We start from the raw sequence: 9,706 nt of genomic DNA, 5'->3' as shown, positions 1-9,706 counted from the left end.
CCCTTTTGTTTTGCTTCTTATTTTGCATTGCTTTATTATTTTATTTATGAAATCATATTTTGCACTTTCCTGGTATGTTTTATGTTTAAAGGTAGGGATGGTGTGCTCTCATGGTTCCTGTACCTGTAGTGAGTAGTTTCCTGTGAACATATAAGACATACCAAATGGATAAGTGAATATGCTCAATTGCTGCCTTTTTAGTGCACTTTTATTTTGGGTTAACATCAAACTAACCAAAACCTTGCAGAAATAGGTCTACTCTTCACACAGATTCATCAGATATTAACCATTTGCTAAATATATCATTTTTCCCTACCCTCACTCTCTCTCCTTATATATAATTCTTCCTCTGTCTGCCTCTCTTTCTCTCTCTATACATTTCCTAAATATACACATAAATCACTTCCCCATACATCTCATATATGAAATATATCTCAGACCTATATGAGAGGATGGTATTCAGGCGTATATCTATATATCAAAGCACATGTATGCAAGAGAGGCCACAAGCTGAATAGATGACACCCTTCTGTTCTTAAATACATCGGTGTGGATCTTCTAAGAGCAAAGACATCTTCTTATATAACTTGAATACAATCATCAAAATAAAGAAACTTGATTATGGTATCTTATCTAATTCACAGTCAATATTCAAATATCACAAACTATCCCAGTAATGTCCTTTGTAGCTCTTTTATCCAGACTAGGATCGCTTATTGCCCTCAGTTACAAACTCTTTTTTGTATGCTGTATAGTGGGGGTCACATTTCATTATTTTTCCATGTGACTATCCCTTATTGCAGCACCATTTTTTGCTTTTTTTTTTTGGAGGTAGGGGAGGGAAATGCATGGGCCAGGAATTGAACTCAGGTCTCCTTCAAAGCAGGCTAGAATTCTACCACTGAACAACCCTTGCAGCCACTAAGTTGTCAACTCTCTTTTAAGTTTTCCTTTAATCTGGAATAGTTTCATTCTCTTTTATTTTCTCATTCGTGTTCCTTTGACATACTTTAGAGTATATGCTGGTTATAGAATAACTGATGGCTTTACCTCGTATTTTGCCTGATATTTACTTGCAATTAGATTGAATTTATGCAATTTTTGCAAGATTTTCACTGAAGTCATATTGTATCTATGTAAAGTTCACATCCAGATGTACATCTTTTTTTTACCCCCATATCATTGGTAATATTAACTTTTGATATTTCCTTTAAGGAGGTATTCTTTGAGTTTCTTCACTTTAAAGTGGGTAATTTTGGCCAGGTAGTTAATGAGTTGTGTGTGAGAAAATATTTTGAAACCATGTAAATATCTTATTCTTCCTAAAAAATTCACCCAATATTTTTAGCATCATTTGTTTTTCATTTCTACCTTAATCAATTAATATGATTACTGCACAATGGTGATTTTCTAATTCCATCATAGCCTGTACATTTATTAGCTGGCATTTTAATGTAAGGAAGATGTTTCCCTTCTGCCCATTTATTTTAGTGTGCACTAATTGCTTTCTATTTTATTCAATGGTTGATAACTCATGCTAGTTAGCACTTCTTTTAATCATAAAAATGTTCTATATTTGACTAGTGGGGACCTTTCAAGCTTTTTCTTTGACATGTTCTATTGACAACTTTTTATAGAACTTTAAATAAATTTATTTTTGTTACTTTTCCTTATATAAGATCCAACAAGATTTTGATGTTAAGAGAGAAGAAATCTCTGGGTTGAAGTTGAAGAGTTTCCAGGACTTTAGGAGCTAGACCCAGAGTTACGCTGCAGTTGGCTTGAGAGAGCCAATTGTGGGCATATCTTTTCAGCTACTAAGAACATCATCAAGTTGGTAGCTTGAAATCAGCCACACCATGAAAATTATCAGGGCTCTTTTCCCCCTTGGAGAGTTTATTAAACATTTACCAACACACTGATGACTATATCCAGTGTCAAATTCTTTATCATTTTCTTCTGGCCAATTAACATCCTGAGCAGAAGGAGCTTTTCTTGAAATTCCCAATGTTATAAATTGGTCTTCTGCCTTGAAACAGAGTCCTGGGGAAGAGGATGCCAGAATGAATTGGAGATAAAACAGTGGCTGGAAGAAAATTCCCCCATTGGTTACCCATTCCAAGCATGTAAGAGAGGCATCATAATCCTCGAGTCAGCTGGTAAAAAAGAGGTCATACTGATTCTACGAGTTTAGCTCTCTATGGTTTCAAAGAGGTTGGTGCCTGGAGCTGAAGAGGTCTCTTCTAAATGGACAAATACAATTACCCAGCTTCAATGGACATAGCTGCCATTTTAGGTTCACTGATTCCCTACCCCTCAACCTTGCAGCCTCCACTACATGTCTTTGTCTCACTACAGCCCATCACAGAGAGCTGCCCTAGATAACTACAAGTTAAATATGCTTGGGTGAATGTGTTTTGGAAAGTGGGCTCTATCACATTCTTATCTAAAACGTGTGTGCCCAACTGGAACATTTATTTATCTCAGATTGATAAGCAAGCCTAGGCTTGTTTTCATCAGCTCCAAATTTGCTTTGACACGGGAATGTTGACACAGCCAACCTGGACTTAAATTCGATCACATGCTTTTACCGAAAGGGTGGCCAGCGGTCTAGAATTTCTCTAATGTGACAGGACTTGAATGTACTACAGAACTTTAAATGTAATAACATTTGAAAGGCTTGCTCAGACACTAAGAGGGGTTGTAACATTCTTGAATAGATGCAATTTTTAGTGCTGTGCCAGTTTCAGAAAGGTAACTAGGAATATGGAAACTTTACCCAGTCTCTTAGAAATCATAAAAGACCTTTCTCTTTGAGTCTGTTGCTTTCAAAGACAAATAGAATAGATACAAGTAATTGCTAAACATTTTCCCTCTTTCCTCTATTTTGTGCTATATGAATTGCATTTTCTTTTTCTATGAAGAGCTGCAAAATAAAGATGGAAAAATAATTTTATTAAATTTGCTTTATTATTTCTAAAATTGTTTTCTGAAAAATCTGATTTTGACAACCAGAGGCATATTAAAGGCTGACATCTGCTATTAAGTTGGAATTTTTGATGAGGTTCAAAGACGGATCTTCATGACCTGGAAAATAAATCAAGGTCACCGATTGACTCATGCAAAATCTTTTGCAGTCATTTATAGTACAATGTAATTATAGTAAACTGATGTACAAGCCTGGAAGAGCTGTAACCCAGTCACATTGATACATATGCATTGTACAGTGACTAGATGAAGAGAAAAAAACAATATGGAAATGAAATTGCCTATATTCTTCATTGTGAGGACATTCTAAGTACAGTTCAGCCACCTTAAAGATGAGTTTCTGGATCCCCAGACTTCAGTAATATTCAGGTTGTCTTGTTTTACTATAGCTTTGCTAGTTAGTAGTCACTCATGATTATTATTATTTGCATTTTATAACCTACTTCTATTAATTTACCCACTCTTGGAAATAAGTATTATTTCATAAAGAAATATTCTTTGTGATTGATTATAATAATGAACAAATCTAAATGTACCTTGATATATCTTGAGGAAATATAAATTTGCCAAAGAGAATGGCTGGCGAGCCCCCAGGCTGCACTGTAAATTGTGGGAGAAAAGAATTGTTCATGTTTCTAGAAGCTTCTTCATTTAGAGTCAGTCCAATTAAGTTGATTTTTATTTTTCTAATCAGGAAGTAGTAGTATAAATCTAGAAAGAGAAGCCCTAAATGCCCTACATGTGGTTATGTGAACTGGAGATACAACTTCATGTTTGCAAGATTTCTTCTCTTCGATGGAAAAGGAATGTGTTGATTGGTAGGCAGTGTGCCTGCAGTGTGAAAGGGCTGATAGGGGTTTAATGATGGAAAAAGTGTAGCGAGGAGGCTGCTTAACTTTTTCCATAGTGCTTATCCAGGGCAGCTCCTTCCCCTAGTTATTGTTTGGAGGGAAAAAAAAAGAAATAAAAAAATCAGGGAACATATATCTGTGGCTAAAAAGTATTATGATAACATTCCTGCATCTGAGAAAATGGGACTTAGAAGAGACAGATAAGTGGGGGAGTTTCTTCCTTGGTAACTCCAGGAGTTTCCAACACACTGTTGTCACTCACTTATTCAATAACTATATGCAATGCTTAAAAAATGCCTAGTAATCCTCATAAATTGAATTCCTTTTTATAGGCACCACTGAAACACATGATTGAAAGCAAGCTTTCATGACCATTTAAAAGTGAATTCTTTTGATAAGCATAAAGTTTCATGAATCTTCCTGTCTCAGAGGATTTTACTTTACTCCCTGGGTCTGTGTCTTCTAGAAATTTTCTCCTGTATCCCCTTTGTCCAAGACTGTGTCAAGCTTTTCTTTACCTGCTTAGTAATGTGGAAACAATAGATTTTTAAAAATGACATTATAATATTAGGAATGCCTCAGCATGCCCCAATTTCCCTAGAGAATATTATTTTTCATTCTGGGCATCCTTTCATCTTTTCTTTTAAGCCCCAATTGAGAATCACTTAATTAAGGTAATGTTCTTATGGCTTCTTTTGTAAAAGAAATTATTTTAAAAGAAAAAAAAAACTGCTATCGAATTTATGATGAATAATCTGGATATTTTCAAAGAGAAATTCAGGCTTTTTAAGATCATTTCTGGAAATTACTATCACACAGAAATCCAAGTTACCTTCCATAGTATATTATAACCAAACTCAGAAGTTATGAAAATAGAAAAATATTTTATCTTCTATTTCCCGCTGATTAAAATTGGATGTCTTGTCAAATTTAATTGCAGACTGTAATTTCAAATTTGTGCTTTTCTTTTCAGGATGACTGCTGGTGACTCTATGTCATAAAAGTGATCTAGTCATACTTGCTTGGATAAAGGAGACAGCTTATTTATTTATTTGTTTTTTCAAGGAATTTTGTAATTCACTGAGCATTGCATTGAATGTTGAAATAAAAGAAATATATAAACCAGGAAAATGAAATGAATTCTCATTTGTAAAAATATTTATGTTTGCTTAGTTTTTAATGTAGGATGACCAAAATTTGACTGAAAGGAGCATCGATTGCCAGGTAAGTGGGGAGGCAGACATAGCAACACACTGCAAAAGCAGAATAGATTGCAAAACTAAATCACATCAGCTGCTGCTGGCTAGAATAAATAGGATTGTATCTCTGTGCATTTTCAGTAGTTAATATGCAGATAGAGCACTTTCGTGGAATTAGTTTGGCTGCTGTTCAGCTCCCAGCAATATCAATATTAAATCTCTAGTACAGTTGAATAAGTAGGGGATTAGCATAGTTCCAGATTAATTTTATTATGTACCTTAATGACTGATTTCTTATACTGAAAAGAAAAATACTTTTGAAGTTAGTCTATGTCTTTCAGAGTAATGATTTTACACTAAAAGACATTACAAATTATAGATATTTTATGCATAGAAAGTCTATTTAGGAGCTTTAAGAAAACTTCAAAGACAAGGGATTCCTTTCTGTGTCATCTTAAATAATATGGCTGGATGTTGATATTTGTTACAAATGGCATTTTCTTAATACAATGGACAAATATTAGCCTTGTTAGTTTCCTAAAATAGCACATTTAAAATGTTATTAATTACCCCTTGCTCTCTTTCTGTCTTCATTTTAGAAAAGTAGGTATAATAATAATAATAAAAAAACGAGTTGCTATATATAATGTCCTCTAATTTGCTTGTACTTCCTCTGCAATTTTCCTCCTGAAATTTGGCACAATATACATAAAAATTTAGAGTATCTGCCTCTGGTATTGTAGATTCTGCCAGATAGGACCATCAGTACGAAAAAGAATAAAAAAAGAAGAAAAAATCCTGCCTTTTTGTAGATCACCCTTCACCCATCACAGTGACAAAATAATTGTAGGACCAGTAAGATTAGTGAGCCCGCCTGGGCACAGGACACTGAGTCTGTGACAGAAGCAAGTGTGCTATTAAGAAAGTAGCCACGAAAGGGCATGTTGCTCTGACACCATGTGTGCTGCTTGTGAATATAGAATGCCTTCTTTGACTGAATGTCAGGGCACCAAGATTATCATAATTAGAACATCCGTATATGGCACATTTGTAACTGTTTAAAGTTCCAGCAAGTAAAGATTAGTCACAACTGGAAATCTGCCACAGTGGCTGTGGCTTATAGATACCTCTGAGTTCAGGTGGTAGCGGTAACACCCAGCTAAAGAAAGCACAGTTCTAAGCTCAAAGGACCTATTTGTCTCATGGAAACGTGCTACCAAAATCTGTTTACTCCAAAGGGGTGTTTTGAAAGAACATAAACTCATTGGCTTCAACCCATCTTATTTCCTTACCCAGCAGCAGAAACTATGTCGTTCAGGGAAGCCAGAAAACATTTCTTCCTCTGTGAAAACAGGCTGGAAAGACACATTAATTAATGTGCACTGGAGCTTCAATTAATGGACTAATCACATTATAGAGTGCCTGGGCTTATTCTGTATTTTCAAATGAACCAATACCATGAATGGCCATACTTGGCTATGTGTACCTGGAAGGTCACAATTTTTATGTTTTTTTTTTTTAAATTATGTTTTTAAAAAAGTTCCAGTACATGCTTAATGTATTAAAAGAAAAATCACTGTGCAACTCACCACTTTACCTCTGAAATTAGTTTTTTGGGCACAATTTAAACTGATTTAAAAAAAGAAATAACAGACTAGTCCGTGATTATTTCGTTTAGCAACCCAGGTAAAGATAGGGTTTTCTTTTCCAAGATCTGAAATTACCAAGGAATACTTTTAGCCTATTGTTTAATAATCTAAACCTGTGGGAGAGTTGTAGACACTAAATTCATGCAATTACTTCCTTTAAAAAAAAAACTCCCTCAAATTTTCTTTAATAAAAATGTGAATTAATTTCACTCACTAAACTTATATATATCAGCAGAATTTAAAAGAAGATTATCGAGAGAAACTACCCTTGTTTGCAGTCACTAACTAACTCTTCCAATAAATGTTATTAAACATGTGTATGAGTATTTGAGGAGATGATATCCTGGATGTACTTTGAAAATTTGTGGGGCCCTTCCTTGAGGTCACAATGACTTGGCAGTACCCCGTCACTTAGCACGTGGGACCAACACTGCGCATCCTGCAATGCATGTATTCTCTGTGGAGGACACTGCCGAAACCCTGCCTCATGTAACCCTCCCTTCTTCCCCATGTGAGTCGACATTTTCCACCTCGAACCCCTGCGTGCCTTTTCTTCTCTGGCTGAATGTTTTCTCCAGCGTCACAGGTTGTTTGTCAACCACAAGCACGGGCAGCCGGAAGTGGGGAGTAGTTAAAGGCCCATGGGTTATGGGAATCCATGGACAATTGCTCTAGCTTTCCTATCCTCAGGTAAGACACTTCCACGTGCTTTCTTAGGGGTTACCCGGTAGGACCAGGTCCAATTATCCACAGTGATGACCCACAGATTAACTCACCATTGATTCTCTTTTCTGCCTCTCCTGGCTCTTTCCCCCACTTTCTCTCTTGTGCTTCTTGAGGACCCCCATTTGGTTTCATTTCCTGCACTCTGATCTTGCCTGGTCTCATTGGAGGTTGCCAAACTAAGACAGTCTCTCACAAAGAAACATTTTCCTTAATCACAAGTCTTGAATATCCTGCTAGGTATTCCAGAGAATAAAATTCAAACACATGCACACACACAACAGTCACTTATTTTATATACTATGTGCTATCTAAGTCCAGAATCATACTCCTATTTACCTAGAATGTACTTTTACATTACTTAATATACATTAATTTTTTTAGGAATGCAACTATGGAGGAAAAGGAAAGATTTTCTTTCATTTGGTTTCAGTCCTCACCAAGAAGTTTTTCACATTTTGGAGAATCATGTCACCAACGGTGGTACTGCTCATGGGGTTTTAGTTCCCCTGATGATAAAGTGAATCCATTTGCATTTATGATGTTGCAGTCACAGTGAGTCTGTGTCCAGCAGCAAGCGACTGTTGTGTTATGTCATCCTGGTAGTCAGGCCCAATCATTTACATATTAAAATATAGATTTCATGTAATTACTTTTGCTTTTTTTCTCATTTACCTTACAATTAGGAAATTATATTGATTTTGGAAATCATTTGTGTAGGTATACTGTCTATTAATACATTTAAGATATTAAAGGACATATTGTCAATTATTTGTAACATAAAGAAGGTGTTATAGCACCTTCTTTATGTTAATAGTAAAATAAACTATTTTAGTGCTGCCAGTACAGAAGTGAAAAAAACAATGTTCCTGCTCTCATGAAGTTTATTTTCAACTGACTCTGGTATATACATTTTATTCCTTAGTAACATAAAAAGATTGTGGTTGTGTGATTAGTTTGTTGTCATTGTTATTAGGATGTGACGGTGGCCTGGATTAATCTGACTGCAACTAACAGATTTTAATCCGTGGCACTGTGGTAACATCGTCATAGCTCTGTGTCAGCCATTTCCTCCTCTACGTCTGTGTTTGAAATAAGCTTAAAGAGAATTTTTTTCTTGTAAGAGTTCCTGAAGATCAAAGTGAATAAAAGTTCTAAACAAACCCAGTATGAAAAGTACTTCTATTGATACATGATATATGCACAAGGTAATAAAAATAAAAATACAGAGGGGTAAATTTGCTGAAGTTGACTACTTTTGCTCCTTCTCTTGGTGATACTTCTTATGCTGAGCTCTCACTGAATCCACTAATATATTATTCATTATTATTTTTTTAAAATACTATATGGGGAGGTCACATTTCATTATTTTTCCACGTGGGTATTTCATTATTGCAGCACCATTTGTTGAATTTTTGTTTGTTTGTTTTTGGGGAAGTGCGTGGACCAAGAATTGAACCTGGGTCTCCTGCATGGGAAAAAAAAAGCCTGAAAAGAAGTTTTGAGGATCTCTGTTATTTAATATTTGGACAGAAGGGAATGAGTGTTCAAAACAACCCGAAAAGGTGTAGCCAGAGAGGTAGCAGGAAACCACAGGGTGTGTAAGACAGGAGCCAAGGGAAGAAGGTGCTTCAAGAAAGATTAAGTGTCAAATGCTGCTGAGGGGGCAAGACGACAAGTAAAAAATACCTGCTTGCTTCGGTAACAGGCAAGTCAGAAAGAACTAGCAAATTTTAGCTCTACCATTGCTTATTTACTCAGCAAACTGGGTCAAGTTACTTAAAATTCCTCCATCTGTATAGTCTAGATAATATTATTGACTTCACCTGACTATTGTCGGGATTAAATGTGCTAATGTTTGTCTAAAGCCAAGTTTAATGAATGGAAACTTTAGCAAGGGTGGTGCAGGACGCTGGTTAGGTTTCAACGCCTCTATAACCTCCTTGACACTTAATGGAACCCAGAGAAACCAAATCGTTGATTCTTACTTTAAAAGAAAGGTGGCAAATCCATGCAGTATAAAGTGATTCCTAAAACAATTCCAGTAGTTGAAGATGCAATCATGGTTGTTGTAGAACCTAATTAGAGTTAATCGTGATTATTGAACATCATCTGGGAATGCTAGGATCTACATTTAGGTATTTTCCAGGTGTTACCCCTTGCTATTTGTCTTAAGTTACTGTATCTGTTTTTTACAGTTTTTCTTGTCTTCTTTTCTCCTGGGATTGTAACAATATTTCCTTTCTACACAAGTTCTAATTTGCCACTTTAATGTGGGATGAGGCCACTGCCTCAC

General features: G+C 35.7%; 1 long non-coding RNA gene across 1 annotated transcript; it reads right to left on the bottom strand.

Moving 5' to 3' along the window:
* Positions 1-2,984: 2,984 nt before the first annotated feature.
* LOC143646223 (uncharacterized) lies at positions 2,985-7,952 on the bottom strand. The gene is made up of 3 exons (XR_013157396.1): positions 7,851-7,952; positions 6,331-6,393; positions 2,985-3,087 (listed from the first exon to the last, which is right to left on the bottom strand). It is a non-coding gene; the product is annotated as an uncharacterized LOC143646223 (long non-coding RNA).
* Between the last annotated feature and the right edge of the window lie 1,754 nt (positions 7,953-9,706).

The sequence above is a fragment of the Tamandua tetradactyla genome, chromosome 9, assembly GCF_023851605.1.
Source record: "Tamandua tetradactyla isolate mTamTet1 chromosome 9, mTamTet1.pri, whole genome shotgun sequence".
NCBI lineage: Eukaryota > Metazoa > Chordata > Mammalia > Pilosa > Myrmecophagidae > Tamandua > Tamandua tetradactyla.
Note: the sequence above shows the minus strand (reverse complement) of the source record. Positions and strands in the feature narration are given on the sequence as shown.